The sequence below is a fragment of the Colossoma macropomum genome, unplaced genomic scaffold (genome assembly GCF_904425465.1).
Source record: "Colossoma macropomum unplaced genomic scaffold, Colossoma_macropomum, whole genome shotgun sequence".
NCBI lineage: Eukaryota > Metazoa > Chordata > Actinopteri > Characiformes > Serrasalmidae > Colossoma > Colossoma macropomum.
The window spans coordinates 24,174,273-24,191,021 of record NW_023494796.1 but is presented as its reverse complement, the minus strand read 5'-3'; the positions used below and the strand labels follow the sequence as shown (position 1 = coordinate 24,191,021).

Below are 16,749 nucleotides of genomic sequence, written 5' to 3'. Positions count from 1 at the left end.
TCTGTTACATAAACGTTTTTTACATAAACGCGGTTTTAACGGTTTTGACCAGGCTGAGCGCTAAATGTTGATTTAACAGGCTGTGTGGAACATCTAGTGATGAATGGACCAATCGAAAGAATGTGAAGAAAGTATTTTTTTTCCTTTTAGCATTTTAAAGATATGAAATTTTGGTAATGAAATGACATTTGATGATAGATCTAAAGAGAAAATAATCAGGAACTAGCTACATGCCATGAACAGAAGGTTAACTGTAGTGCTGTAGAGGCCAAAAGCACTTATTTTTATTTTTTTACATGCAGGCCTGCAGTTTTGGCTCTGTTGTTTGGGATCAGGTGCTGAAACTTGTTTGCTTGTCTCGCAGCTCTAGCGATGCTAAAATAGACCGAGTGTCTTTGGGGCGGTTATTTGGCTGAGGCGGTTCTGGGTAATAGTGTTATGGCCAGTCTGGTGGGCTGTTGTGGCAAACAATTCTCCAGTTTTGCTGCAACCCGTACGTTTAGGCTGTATGGAACATCTAATGATGAACGGATCAATAGAAAGAAATTTAAGAACGTAAAGAAGTTAAGAAGAGGGTATTTTATACAATTTCACTTTTATGTTTTGCTAAATAGTATTGAAAATATTTGACCAGGATTACTTATATTTTTGTACAAGCAACAAAGACGTCTTCTACAATTGAAAATTTAAACTTTGTTTCTAGCACCTATTACATAATACAAGTATATATCAAAGAGACAATTTTTTTAACCTAGGTACATAAAATATGTACATTCAGATGAATAAGATTAATGAAAAGAGTGCCAAACTTGGCACTTTATTGACCACAAAATAGAAGAGCAAATATATAGTAAAGTCACATAAACTGTGTATGAAACATCAAAAAAACTGTTTTAAATTTAAGTTGGGGGAAATTGACTTTCTCTCAGGGTTTACTGTTGGAGGCTAGGTTGAAACAATGACTTAAAACTACCTCCACCATGTGGAGGCTGTTCTTTGGTCTGGTTAGCTCTCAATGTGAGTTCAAAATGATATTATATTACAGACCAAGAGGGTTATTAAAATAATATAGGTGTCAATTCTGAGACTAAACACAACTTTGACTCAACTTTGCCTCAACTTGACAACTCAGTATTCAAAAAACTACCTTGATGAAAAACGTTGATTTTAAGCTACAAAAATAGTTTTCAGGGTGAATCTCGAGAAATTCCTGTCAACATATGCAGATGAGGTAGTTATGGGAATGTATGACCAAAAGCATGTTCAACTTGAAATCGTTTAACCTCCATGTTACATGTTACGTACTTTGCCCTGCAGAGGGTTCACCCTTGCGGTGTTGGTTCCACTGGCTGTTTTCCACTGGATGTTAGATTGCACATGCTAGCCAGCAGTTTTGTCTCTGTTGTTTAATATCTGCAGCTAAAACTCGCACACTTGTCCAGCAGCCCTGGCGATACTAAAATGAACTGGGGCTCTCTGTGGGCAGCCTTTTTGGCTGAGGCAGTTCCTGATAATAGTGTCACAGCCTGTCTGGTGGGTCTGGTTTGCTGTAGGGGTGGACATTTTACGCTTGTCGGCACGCTAACCGCTAAATGTTGATGTGATGGCCTGTATGGTGGCCTACCTTCTCTGTGTATGTGTTGGTGTACACCCAGGACACACAACCTTTCACCCTGAATTAACCAAAATGCTGGTGACACACACACACACAGCGCCCACACACGCATACGCAGATGGTGTGCTCCTATCACCCCACATTAGCATCCACGCTAAGCAGCAACATTCCACAGAGACAATGGCGAGAAAGAGAGAGACCATAAATAATTCACTGACTCGTCCGATGCCTCCATTTAAAGACACTTAGAACGGATGAGCGTGGCGAAGAGTGGAGCGGTGTTAACTACCCACCGGGGAATGTGCAGCGTATGTGTGTGCGCGCTGTTGTTTTGCTAGTAGAAACGGCAGTTGCATCATATTTAATTCAGAATTCGCTCTCAAATGAGAGAGCCTGGCCTAATCACGGCTCTAGCTGTCTAGTCCTGCATTAATCAGAGGTGAGGAGAGCAGCCTAAACACATACTCAAGTAAAATTATTGTCGCTTCAGTCAAATAATGACTTAAAGGAAAAACTCTAGTTGGCTTTCAAGCTGATCTCTGTCTGCTGCGTCTGTAGCTTGTGGTCGATTACCACAAAGACATTTTCTTGTTCTTAATCTGTTACCTGAAATGGCATTCCCAAAGTTAAAGGAGCCCTGTTCCCACGTACTTTGAGCTACAGTCATCCTCATTTTATTTGAAAGATGTCGCTCTCCAGTTTTTTCCCATTTGTCATAATAATTCTAAGAATTACTGACACAGAGTAACAGAGGTTAGAATGGAGGAGTTTATATCCACCTGACTCATAGATCTCAAAACTGATGTCTTGTTGTGTTATCAAGACCACATGTTTTGGATTTTGATGTCTCTGTGGATGGCAGGACGATTTGAAGGTGAGGACCCACAGATTTGCTAGTGTTTGCTCATTCAGTGCATATGTTGCAAATGAGACGATCGTCACTGCTGTGCGTAACTGATGAACTGACATCACCGAATCTGTTTTGGAGAAGCAGAAAATGTTAAACCAACTTTCAAGAGTGAACTTTGGAGGTGCAGATTTTTGGACAGACTAAATACTGAAACCTCTGATATTTAGTTGTTGTTTAGTTTCTGTTAGAAATCTTCCTGATGCTGAAAAATAATTGTACTTAATGGCTCTTTTGACTGAAAATGAAATAAATACAAGGTGGTCTCTGACTTTTGCACAGTACTGTATATAATGGTAGCCTTTGAAGCAGATCTTACCTAAGTTTGTTTGGTTTTTTAGGTACAGGTAATGTGCTGAAATTGTCAGTAGCATTTGTCCACATGCTACACGTTGCCAAAATAATGTTCTTTTAACTAGAATTAAAAAATATTCTGTCAAGAACAACTTGAGTAAGGCAATAACTCCAAGTACTGAGTTCCTTATATAACTGCAGCTTGATTTAGTACATCCAGCATCTATTAGTATTGGAACTGACATTTTCTAGGCTCTTTTCTTCTCTTTTGGTCTAAAATGAAATGCTAATGCCCCAAAGTGAGAGGTGTGAGTAACGGTTCAGTAGCCGAACCAACATTACAGAATGAAATTAAACCTAAAAAAGCAATTAGACACCCAGTATCAATTGATAACTTAGAACTGAGGTAAAAGTAGATTACTTTCCTCACAAATGTCCTTGAATAGAAGTTAATAGCATTTGGAAATACTCCATCAAAATCGTGCTTATGTATATGGAACAGTGTGTGGAACTAGTTACTACCCAACTCTGGCAATAACTTTTCTCACTAAAGTGCATTAGCATCTGGCAAGCTCAGCAATATGGCCATGGTCTCTCAGTTACACTTGCTAGTGGAAAACTGGCATTCAGAGCCTTGTAGGCCCAGAATAATGTAATTTGAAAAACATCACATTATGATCAAGTTATTATTGCATTCCAGCTGCGTATTCCTTCACCTAACACTGAAGCTAGTGCTGGACAGAGCTGCCAGTCATTGTAGTGTGAAATGTGTTATGAGTGGAGTAAATCATCGTGTGTTACGAGAGCATAAGATCAGCTGATCTGAATTGTGTTAAGCAGTGTAGCTGTGCTTTTTTAGTAGTCATGTAGTCATGTAGCAGTTCTATACGCTCTCACACAAACACATAGAGAAATCTGTAGTGAACTGTGACCGCATTTTTTCTTGATGGGCAAATTATAATAACCTATAAAAGTCTGGAGTCACTATTGAGGTTTTGCTACGGAGCTGTTTAAAAGTAATCACTAGTGGTGTCAAAGTTAACACATTAATGATGCGTAAATGCGGTAATTGATTAATGCCAGTAATTTATTTAACAGCATTAAGACGTGTTCGTAGTTTGAGCGTTTTCATACAGTCGTATGCAAAAGATTGAACTCATATATAGACTCATTGGTTAACTGAACATTAAACAAGACATTGCACACAACCATAACTTTCCATCAAATCTAAATCAAAATATAATACATCCTCTTTTAGTTTCAAGCCCAAAGTTTGGCATTGATTGAAAGCTGTACTTTCAGCAGAATTTCTCCATTTCTTTGAACGAGCTATGAGTGAGAAATGATCAAGCAAGAGGCCTTTCATTTCTCATATTCACTAGGACAGTCAGTCATAGAAGCGCAGTCTTGACCAAACTTTCTTGCTAAAAACTGCTCTCCACTTCTTCATCTTCACATCTATATTTAATCCCTTTAGAGAAGCACTCACATTTATTTATAATCATTTTCCATAACAAGCTCCTTACTCCCTCCATGCCTGTGTATTTTTACTAATATACAAAACATATGAAAACATTACACAATCTGTTGACTTACTCACAACAAACCAGTGGGGGGTTTGACCCAATGTGCATGACAGATGGCATGTTCTGCACTGTTGACCAGTCATATTTGACATATTGAGCTTTCAAATCATCAATTCAAAGACTCTTGGCTTGCTTGGTTTGGCTGAGTTGTCCTCCACAGGAACAGTGAAGTCCAAGGTGGAGAAGTTGATGCCAGCATGGCCTTAATTTACTAAGTGAATTTTACAGTTATGGTCCACCTACCTGGCAAATGCAGCTAACAGCTAATGCAGAAATTGCACCTTCTACTGTAAAACATTCCCTTTACTGACCATTGTAAATGAGCTACAGTAAGATTTTCTTCTTTGAGTAATAAACTGTAAGTGGGATATAGTTAGCCTGCTAGCTAGCTAGCCAGCCAGCTTGCTAGTTAATATTAGGCTTTTGAGCTAAGCTTATTTTGTAGCGTTTGCTGCCACAGTTGGGTTGGTTATCAGAAATGAATATTGTCTTTGAATTTTTGTTGCTGTGTTATCGAATATTTTTTTGCCAGCTACCCTTTTATACTTTGTGAACATTTCATGATGAGTGGAGTAATAAAACTTTTTCTCCTTCCTTTGTAAAGTTATTAATTATGGATTTTGTTAAGACAGTGACAGTTTAATATTTGCTAATGAATTATAATTATAAATTAATCAAAAATAAAAAAAAATAAAAAAAAAGCTTCTGTTTAGAACCTCATATCTCTGAAGCTATAATTTAATAGGAGAAGGAAAAAGTCCTGAACTTTATTGCAACAATATTTTATTCCAAGTCAATTCAGACCATTTCTATTGGTTCGTTTGACACGAAAGGTTGACATAAAAGAGCAGCTAGAGCCTTTTTTGATATGACAACTGTGATATACAGAACTTTCATTGTATCCTTTTAAGATGATATTTGGTCATTATTTTATGCAACAAGCTAAAAAAGATGCTATTTTACTGCAAATAGCGCCCTCTTGTGGGGACACTTCTGCCTGCCGAATGTTAGTGAGCATGAGAGTGTGCGAGTTACAAGGCGGGTCTACGGGGTGCTCAGCATCTACACACAACACAGTTATTGTAAGATTGTCGCAAGCTAATCATATTCATAGTCTACCACAGCTGACCAAAATGAGTTCTAATACCCTGACATCACAAGTCTGATGGTCTAGGCAGTGTAATCACACTATAAAATTTTTGTTCCTCTTTTACTGTCCTAAAATAATAATTGAAGTATAGTTCATAACCGCTCCCCCACTTTGAAAGATCTTTTACTTTTTGACCACAGGGGGCGCCTGTACTAATTGTCTTCCGCAATTACACATGTTGCAGGGGTCTTGGCTCATGTTCACACTGTTGACCTAAGAATGCGGTTCAGTCTGTCTCCAGTGGGCCTTCCGCGGTGAAGAGGGCTGGCCTGCGGGCGGAGAGAGAGAAAGAGAGAGGGAGTGTGTGTGGTAAATGAGGGATACGGGTGCAGTAGGCTTTGTGCCTTGCAGTAGGTTAGTAAAGGCTGAGGAGTCCAATAGTCTGCCTCCTCTCAGCTGATGTAACCCGGCAGAAACCTCCACTGTTTCCTTCTGTTTTTCCACAATCTGCTTACGCTCTCGGTGCAGCGATCAGCTGTGTTGACAGTTATTGTGTGGAGATTCGGAGCTGGGCAGAGAGCCTCAGAGCTCTGCTTCTTAAACTCCCTGCTCTAGCACACCTGCTTCTACTCACTGGGCATTTCTCAGGCTTCACAAACTGAAGCGGGTATGTTAGTGTGGAGAAAACGCTGGCCACTTTATAAGAAACACCCTATAACTACTACTGCTCTTAGCTGGATATATTTGGGTGGTTGACCACTCTCAAGGTATACTTATAGTGGACCTGTAAGGTAAGCAGACATCATAGGTGAACTTATAGTGGACCTGTAATGTAAGCAGACCTCATAAAGTGGTCAGTAGAGCTGTCTCCAATTGCTAATCAGTTATAGGCTATCAGTTTTTTGGCTAAGATTCTATTGGCCATTTATTCATTGCTTTTTTTGTGTGTCTAAGTAAATGGGATAGTAAAAGAACAACATCATGTTATAAAGCACACTATTGCATCATTGTATCGTGACTAGCATGTTAGCATATGGCTAATGTGTTTGTTTGGATTGTTAGATTGGGACAGTATAATGCACTTTTAAATATTGTGCTTTTACCATGTTTAGTGCTCTGGACATTGTGAGTCCTGGTTCCTATCACCACCACTGTGAACCACAATGAACCATTTTACACCAAACCACTCTGATTGGCTTTGTTTACATCTCAACAATTGGTTTTCACTTTTGTCATGCAGAATAAAAACAAGTTCACAGTTGCATTTATAGCTAAATGAAAGCTAATTTAAATGTAAGCTAATTTTAAGCGCCATGCTTAAACTACAGAATCCAACAGAGTAGGATTTTTCTAATAAAATTCCCAATATTTGAGGATATCTCATACATTCTGGTCTCAGATCAGTGTCTTTGTGCTGTAAAGCTTTGATCTCATAGTGCTACCATAGGATTCAGGGCTGAATTAGCCTTTTCTGCATAGAGGGTCTGATCGATGGTCAGTTTTCTAACATTTTTAACGGTCCAGTGAGTGTGGTTATTTGAGCAGGTTTAGGTGATTTCAAACCAGCAGCACTGTATGAATGGCACTGCAAAGCAGCATGGCGTGTTGTGCGTGATGAGGGATGTCTTAGGCGTATGGGCCGTTCGTGATTAATGACCGGCCTGAAGCGGTCATATGAATCATAACTCAGTGCGTGTGCTGATCCAGGAGCTTTGCCTGTCATATTCATAATCAATCTGATTATATGAACGTGGCTAGGAGTTACTAGGTCAGCATGCTTACGGGTAATTCTGAATCCCTGCTTCGAGATGCAGGAGGCTTGTTTGTGTGTCACACTGTGAAAGTCCATCTGTAGAAATCTGCCCACGAATTTCAACATTTGCAACACCTTCCAGTGCACAGTGTGCCGGGACCGTCTCCTGGGGGAGTGTGATTCGATTCACTCACCTCAATTTGATCACAACTGTTTCAGGAAACCGATCAGCGTGTCATGATAGCTCAAATTTCAAAATTTAAAAAATCAATGACGTTTATTTTGGTATAATTCAGAATCTTTTTCAAATATACAGTGACTACTCAAAAGTGAGGCTAGACTTTTTTATTTTTTTACCTTTGAAAAACGCCCCACAAATTTTATTTTGACTGCAAAAAAGAGCTCATAAATTATTGAGTTTTTGTAATTGATTAGAATCAGTTCTCTCATTCCAAGATCAATGTGTCGTCATGCAGCAGTGCATTCTACACCACTAACAGCTCAATAAAACACTGATGTGTTGTTTGTCATCATATTTGGGGGGGTGTAGAGAAAGAAAGCATGAAAGAAGAGGAGAAAGAGAAAGAAAGAGAAGCAGCAAGAAAATATCAAGAGAAAGCAATGAAAAGAAAAAATGGAAATAGAGAAAAAGAGAACAACTTGGAGAAAGAGCGACAAAAATAGAGAGAGAGAGAGAGAGAAATGGGAAAGAGAAATAGAGAAAGACAGCAGGAAAGAGGAGGAGAGAGAAATAGAAAGAGAAACAGCAAGGAAAGATCAAGAGAAAGCAATAAAAAATGAGAGAGAAAGAGAACAACTTGGAGATAATAGAGAGAAATAGAGAGAAAAAATTAAACTTGAGACAGCGAGAGAGAAATGGAAAAGAAGAACAAAAAGGATGGATAAGAATGAAAGACAGACAGCAGGAGAAAGACGAGTGAGAGAGCAAAAAAGATAGAGAGACATGTAAAGGTAGACAGAAAGAAACAGCAAGAGAAAAGACGGAGAGAGAAAGAAAGAGAGAGATTCACTTATCAATGTTCAATTATAATTGAAGGTTTTTGATGGATTTTACACCAATAACAGTTCAAGGTTTAATTTGTTGTGTGTGTGTGTGTGTGTGTGTGTGTGTAGAAGATCAGATGGAGCTCATTAACAGTGAATCAGGTTCACAGTTGGAGACGATGCTGGATTTGTCTGAACACTCGACAAACATCAGGAAGACGTGTGGCGAACGTGTGTTGTGTTTTCTGGGTGTGTGACCAAGATTCTGTCACACTGGAGTGTGTGTGTGTGTGTGTGTGTGTGTGTATGTTTTTTAATTATTTGAGCTTCAGAAGAATTAATTATCATGAAACGGTCCACTTAGAGTAGCTGAGGGGTCTCATTACTCCAAACTGTAATTAAATTCAACCTTTTTATGTTCAGAAAACCTTTTGGAGTGCAGAGAGAGAGAGAGAGAGAGAGAGAGGAGTTGTGGATTATGTGTGAGAGAGAAAGTGAAGGAAAGAGCTGATGAGTATGTTGTCGCTGTCATGCTAAAAGCCTCACATCATTGAGGTGGTCACTTTGAAGGAGAAGCTATAAAGATCTTAACCTTAATATAGGTTAAAGTAATGTGATTATATTCCAGGTCATTTCTATCAGCCCATTTGTCATCTGAAGAGCACCTGGCATTTTCAAATGGTGAAGAGAAAAAAAAAAAAATTCTGCAATTAGAAAGCAGTAGGTTGGTTAACAGCAGGGGAAGTAGAAAACTCACTTGGACTGGAATCGGTGTAGGCCTGTAGGCTTCCACACAGAGGAAGACATTTGAAAACATGGCTTATTACTCAGAAATTTGTAGGTTTTTCGCTGGATGAGTAACAGAGGCTGCCTCTTCAGATGAGCTAACTCTAACACTGCAGCCAAACGTTACAACACTACATGATGCTGAGGACTTGTCTTCTACACAGGGTCTTTTTTTCTCAGTGGACGATGTGCCTACATGTTAGTTTGTCAGAGAAATGTCTTTTTCACTGTTTCTGGACTGAGCTAACATCAACTAGAGTAGTCAGCTTAGATAGCCATACAGCTGCACCATCTCTACTGCACCGTCTCTGCCTTGTTGTGCTGGCACAAGTGGATCAGACACAGCAGTGCTGCTGGAGTTTTTAAACACTGTGTCCACTCACTGTCCACTCTATCAGACACAACTACCTTGTGATCCACCTTGTAGATGTAAAGTCAGAGACAGTAGCTCATCTGCTGCTGCACAGTTTGTGTGGGTCATCCTCTAGTCCTTCATCAGTGGTCACAGGACGCTGCCCACAGGACGCTGTTGGCTGGATATTTTTGGTTGGTGGACTATTCTCAGTCCAGCAGCGACACTGAGGTGTTCAAATTCTCCAGCAGCACTGCTGTGTCTGATCCACTCAGACCAGCACAACACACACTAACACACCACCACCATGTCAGTGTTTCTGCAGTGCTGAGAATGACCCACCACCCAAATAGTACCTGCTCTGTGGTGGTCCTATGGGGGTCCTGACCATTGAAGAACAGGGTAACAGTGTAACAAGCTGCATCTATATAGTAAGTGGAGTATAGGAGATGGCTGATCAGTGTTGTGACATTAAAGTCAGCTGGAAATGATTTTAACTTTGATGTAAGTTAATGTAGCGTGAGTCGTTTTGGACCATTTCTATGAGTCCATTCATCATAAATCATTAAATAGCCGCATAAAATGATATAAAGAGCAGCTGGAATCTTCAAATAGTGATAAAAGAAAAATGATGAAACATGCATAACAGAACCTGATGTCTTTGAAATGGTAATGTTTATATGAGAAGGAGATATTGCATATTTGTATGAGAAGGAAAACTTGCATGTTAATGTAATGAGTAATTTTGGAGTCATTTCTGTTGGTCCATTCATCACGAAGTGTTCGCACAGCTGACGTTTTCAAATGGTGTAAATAAGTGAATAAAAACTCGAGTCACAGTGGAGTCACAATGTTTTTGCACGACAGTGATATGAATGTGAAATCGGACAGACACAGCGTGTGCAGCAACATCCTGCGAACGAATGAAAGAACAGAGAGAAAGAGAAGGATAGAATGGTTTGGGGATAGGAGAGAAGGAGGGAATGAGAGAAGAAAGTGCGGCCATCAGCATGCTAATGGCGCTAGAATGGGCTGTTTAGCATTGAGCGCTAATGCTATCGAGCGCAGGGCGCTCTCTCAGACTCTAAATCAGCCTCTTAAACGCTCATCTGGCCTTCATACATTCATAATCTCTCTCTCTCTCTCTCTCTCTCTCACACACACACACACACACACACACACACACACACACAGGTATGAGAACATACACATCTTCAAGAGCATCTCACACACAGCACCCACCATAGCTTACACACAACGCACACACGTGCACGCATGCATGCTAGCAGAGAGATGAATGGGGGATGCTGGAGAACAGGTCTAATAATGGCTGTGTTAGTGCTGGATGGGGAATAGACTGTCAGGTTTAGACTGATGGGGCTTTTGAGGGTAGGACAGAACCAACCAACAAGGACACAGTTACTTCCAACAAGCCAGAGTCGTCATTATCATCATCATCATCATCATCATCATCATCTGGCGTCTGTCGACACCATTGATTGGATTATTATATGTATAGATTTATTATTGTTTGGCTATTCGTCCGTTTCACATTACATGTGAACCTCTATATTGAATTTCCATTGCATCTCCAGTTTTTTTCTTTATATTTTTACATCATTTGAAAACACCAGCTGCCCTTCACGTTTTGTAATTAGTCATGAAATTGAAATTGCTCAAAATTTAAACACACAGCCAGATGCAAAAGTTTGAACACCCCTGTCAAACTACATGCAAGTCTTCTAAGTAAAATTAGGCAGAGAATCAACTGAAATATGGGATTTTATTTATTTGCTTAACATATTGGAACAAAAAGATATAAAATGTGCTATAACTTTCGCACAGGCCACATAATATGTTCATGTTTTTCCAAAATAGGTTAAATTCAGCCAATAAAGCGTGCATTAAAATGTGCAGAAATGTGTTATGAAGATATGTTCACTTATTTCTACGCTAATCAAAACGTCATTTTACTGGGGTGCCCAAACTTTTGCACATGACTATGTTAAGTACAGTTAAAGTAAGTTGAAGGACATTTTTTTTCCTTCCTCTGCAAAGTTATCATTTTGGGGATGCAAGATTTTGACAATATGCTATTATGCTTTTTTTATGTAAGCATGAGTTTGTTATGTAAGAAATTACATGCATATTCAATTTACATTATACATCAACAGTTTAGATTCTGCACTTTCAACCTTGTTTTCTCCTCCTCTGCTTACAAACACAAATGTAGTATGATCTAGCAGGGTTGTCGTCTTTGTTATCGTCCTCCTCCTCGGTGTCTACATGACTCATTTATGTACAGCAAAGCTCGCAACATGTTACAGGCCAAGAATCTGGCTGCCCCCTTGCATATAAACTTTGGGCAGTCATGGGCTGGAGGTTGGGGGACCAGCCTTGTGACCGTAAGGTCGCCGGTTCGGTCGCCGGTTCGATCCCCTGAGCTGACAGTACGTGACTGAGGTGCCCTTGAGCAAGGCACCTTACTCCCAACTGCTCCCCGGACGCTGTGGATAGGGCTGCCCACTGCTCCGGGCAAGTGTGCTCACTGCCCCTAGTGTATGTGTTCACTAGTGTGTATGTGGTGTTTCACTGCACAGATGGGTTAAATGCAGAGGTGAAATTTCCCCATTGTAGGACTAATAAGGGTCGCTTAATCTTAATCAGACTAAATCATCAATGAAAGTAGTAACTCTCATAGATATAAAGCCGTACTCTTCACCACAGTGTGATGTTTCAGATGTTGCTGCCATATGATTCCTCTCAGAATGTATGACCTGTGATCAATCCATCCGGCACATCCATCCTTTCTGTTTCAGTTCACAATAAACATCACCAAAATAAGCTTGATGGTAAACATCTATTTAATATTTAAGGTGTTCTTGGATGAACAGCCTGTCTTCTTTTTATTTTCACCATAAACCAATGGCGAAATCGGCCATCATCTGCTTTAAAGAACCTTTAGAAGAAGCTTTTTAAAGATACAAGGCAGAAATTTCTCTGCCAACAAACAGTCATTCACTGATGTAAAATGCTCTGTTCTAGAGAAACCTACCAAGTCAGTGGTGGTGATAGGAACCAGATGTCTGCAGAGTTTAAAGCCTCTAAAAGCTCCCTCACAGAAAGTGATTACACTAAATGATTATGAATGTTCCGCCTGATGCCTGAGACATTGTTTTACAGTAGTTTTCAGATTGATTTTTGGCCTACAACATATTTTTAAAAAAACATTCATTGGTGGAGAGGTACATGTGGGGTATTGTAAGACGAAAGTGAAACTTATTTTTAAAGATTTTCCACTATTTTACAAAAAAAGAGACTGGTGATTTTGTATGGTAAATAAAATGGCCATATTTGTGACCTCTGGTTCCTAGTCAATAGGTTTCTCTACAATGATCACATCAAACCACTCTGAATCAGTATTGAATCAACCATTGAAATTATGCTGAAATTTTGAAAGATTGGTTGAATTGCCCTTGGTTCTAGGACTGTACAGCCTGCTTTGATTTTGTTGCTGCCAGGCTTTTGGCCTCTCCCACACAACACGATATGAATATTGCAATTTCTCATAACGCTGAACATTCCCTCCGCACAGCCCACATGCAGTGCCTGGGCTGTATATCACATCACCGTGTGCTGGAGAATGCAATTGATGTTGGATACTGTTTTTCCATCTCAGTAAATTGGGTTTTTCTGATTTGCACATCACTGATTTCACAATTAACCAATTTTATGATCTTTTACTTCTTTTTTGATAGAAAACTGTATATTTTAACCACATACTGCTTGAAGGTCCAGGTCTAAGAGGAGTTATTTATTAACCTCTTCTACACTCTGTTAACATATGCAAAGTCAATAGAATATGGCATGTATGAACCCATACACTGAAAGCAGGATGTGAAGGAAATGATTAGCTATTAATGTAATTAATCCACAGCCTGAGGGGTTAATGATTCAGCTGTTTTGTGTAGATATGGCTGGCTGCCCTTTGCACTGTGAGCATATGGCTTGGCTAACACATATGCTAGGCTAACACATGGCTAGGCTAACACTAGTCTTGCGGTTTGGTATGCTCTGCTGTGTATAAACACATTCTGGGTGCATTCGCTAACATTCTGAATTCAGGAAACGTTCAGTAGGCCACCATCCATCTGAAAGATTTCAGGTTTTAATGCTTTGAAGTGAAGACCAATGAAATAGCAACAAACTCATCCATGCTCCACCCACAAATGTGAGCTTACAGAGCAACTGTCGCTACATGATTTTTAGCAAAATCCCACGCAAGAAAATTGAGATGGTACATAACATTAAGCTTCCAGTTAAAAATGCTGCTACTAAGCAGTGTTACATACAAATTGCATACAGTTTTAAATCTTTCTCTATTTCTGACAGCAGTATGTCAATTTTTTTTGACATATTGACTTGAAACAATGAATTGATGAATTATGAATGATTTATGACTTAATGCATTGAAATAATGACCTATGTCCTGAAATAATGACTTTAAATATTAATGTCTCAAAAGACTAACTTGTTTTCTCAATTTTGACTTACTATGTTGAAATAATTACTTTGTGTCGTAACATAATGACTTACTGTCTCTCAACTTTTACTTTGTGTCAACATAATGGCTTTCTGTTTTGAAATAGTGATTGTTTTCGTGAAATAATGAATTATTTTCTCAAAATATTGACTTACTATGTTAAAATAATAATTTCTGATTTATTTACTCAAATGTTTTATTTACAATGTCCGGAAAATTACTTATCATGTCAACATATTTTCACAAAATTTTATTATTGTATTTTTATTATGTGATAAATATCTCAAAATAATTACTCATTTTCTCTAAATTTTGACCCTCTGTATTAAAAAGACAACATACTGTTATGAAATAAGGACTTATCAAAAATATATAATTATTTTGTCAAATTCACTGTCTCAAAATAACTACTTATTCCCTTAAAATGAAAAAAATCATTATTTTGACATGTCAGAATTTCATTGTAATAATCCAAAAGCAAAAGTCATTCAATGTTGTGGAAAATTAAGCTAGGGAAAGTCCACAAAATAAAAGAAAATATGTGCACAATTTGCAACAAACCTTGAAATTCCTGATGGAATTGTGTCAAGCAGTTTTATTCAGAAGATGACATTGTTAGTCATTTTGTATTGCTATAAGTCAAATTAATGGCAAAAAGCTTTCATCATAAACACACATTGACATTTCACCGCATGCAAAGCGTGCAAAGCTGACCTAACATTTCCCTTTGATGAGTCTGAAAGAATTGGTCATTAATGTTGTTTTCCTGTCTTGTGTTTTCTTTCTGCAGGATATTGAAGAGAGAGAACGTCTTTCTGACCTTGAGGTGCTCCAGGTTTACCCACCTGTAACACTGTAGGAGAACACACTTTGTCAGGTAAGGGGCTGTCCCAGATCTTTATTCCAGCTTTCGATGGTCCACGGGCTACAAGCCCCGCCCCCTCCCTCAGTGCTGGATACACTGAGTGATCTGTATCTCAGATTAATTTGTCAGTGTGATTTTTTTTTTTCTTCTATTTTTTCTCCTGCTGAGATCATACCTTCTCACTTTAACACGCACTGAAGTTTAATCTCCTCATGAATATGCATGAGATCCAGATTAAACGTGCATGTCGTCTCTGTTCGCTGTTCAGACGAGAAGCGTTTATTGGGTTGATTTTGCTTGTTCCTTGTCAACGATATGAAGTTTATGGAAATTTGCGCCGATAGGTGCTCATCAGCATATGCAAATCGGCAGGATGTTGCTGTAAGCCTGTCAGCCCCCTCTTCCCCGCGGCCCCCCTGACTATGTGTTTTTCGCTTGGTAACCACGACGACATGCGTTTTCACTAGGTAACCGCGCGAGGCGCATGTTTTCATTTTCCTCCTTCATGCAAATGATGTTTCAGTGCAGCCATGCAAAGGAGCAGCTGCTTCTCTCTCTCTCTCTCATTCATTCTCTATACTCTCTCTCTTTCTTCCTCCTTTCTGTTATTTCCCTCTTCCTCCCTCTCACCTTTCTCTCTTTCCCACTTTCTCTATCCTCTATCTTTTTCTCTCTCCTTCTTTTTCTTTCTCTATAATCTGTATTCTCTCTTTCTTTGTCCTTTGTCTATGCTCTCTCTCTTCCCCTCTCTATTCTTTCTCTATCCTGTCTTTATCTCTCACTTGTTCTCTCTCTCTACACCCCCTCTCACACTTTTTTCTTGTTCTTGTTCTCTCTCTCTCTCTACACCCCCCCTCACACTTTCTCTCTTTCTTGTTTTCTCTCTCTCTCTCTCTCTCTCTCTCTCTCATTCTCTCTCGCTGTACCCCCCTCGCTCTGCCTCTTTCTCTCTCTTCCTCATTTGTCATTGTATTGTCTTTTCTCGTGCCCTCATCTAATTTCTTTTCATGCCAGCAACAACAGCTGAGCGAATTCAATTACTCTTCTCTTGTTTTCCTCTTCTCTTCTCTTCTCTTCTCTTCTCTTCTCTTCTTTTTTCTCATCTCTTCTCTTTTTCTCTTATCTTCTTTTCTCCTTTTCTCTTCTTTTCTCCTCTTCTCTTCTCTTCTTCTCTTCTCTTCTCCTTTTCTCTTCTCTTCTCTTCTCTTTTCTCCTTATTTCTCCTCTTCTTTTCTCCTTATCTCTTCTCTTCTTTTCTCTTCTCTTCTTTTCTCCTCTTCTCTTCTCTTCTCTTTTCTTCTCTTCTCTTCTACTCTGAAAAACCAAGACGCTTGTTTGTGCTGGAATTGGGATCCAACAGCAATTATGGAGCATGAATAAAGCAGAATGACACAATGCATGCTGGGACATAGAGTACGCACCCTGAAATGTCTGTTTTGTTTATTATTTTTTGCATTTTCGTTGAAGCAAGTGAAGAAATTCACACTGCATACATGCAAACTCATCGCCTCATTGCTGATGTGCTGAAATGAGCTAACATTAAGTAAGAAGATTGATGTGGAACAGAAGAATGATGCTCATTAGTGGGCTCATTATTACTCATCAGTAGTTGTTCTTAAAGGAAAATATAGAGTGTTTAGTGACAAATTAAACTGGCTCTGTTCAATAACAGACTAAATAACTACAGAACCCACCAGAAAGTAGCATTTAGAAATCAAGTGTCCCAGAAATCCATATTTTCCAGCCTAGTAGGTCATAAAAATGACACTGTAAGAGTGAAGAAGCAGAATCATTGTGTTTGGAGATGTTTTGTAGTGTTTGTATGTTTTTGTAGTCTCTTATTCTCGTGGATGGGTGGAAGGCTGTTCAGGGAGACAGAGGATGTGCGCGCGTTCTGTCTCTCGTACTCCGCACTGTCTCCGTGTCTCTATAAAGAAGACTCCCTCACAAATC

The 16,749-nt window shown here is 39.2% G+C and overlaps 1 protein-coding gene across 1 annotated transcript in view; it reads left to right on the top strand.

The window, feature by feature from the left end:
• The window catches only part of LOC118816661 (adhesion G protein-coupled receptor L3-like), a 450,500-nt gene that overhangs the window by 67,521 nt on the left and 366,230 nt on the right, over window positions 1–16,749 (top strand). The window contains exon 2 of the mRNA XM_036583171.1: window positions 14,722–14,808. The gene's annotated coding sequence lies outside the window, so the exon portion shown is untranslated. The remainder of the gene's footprint in view (window positions 1–14,721; window positions 14,809–16,749) is intronic.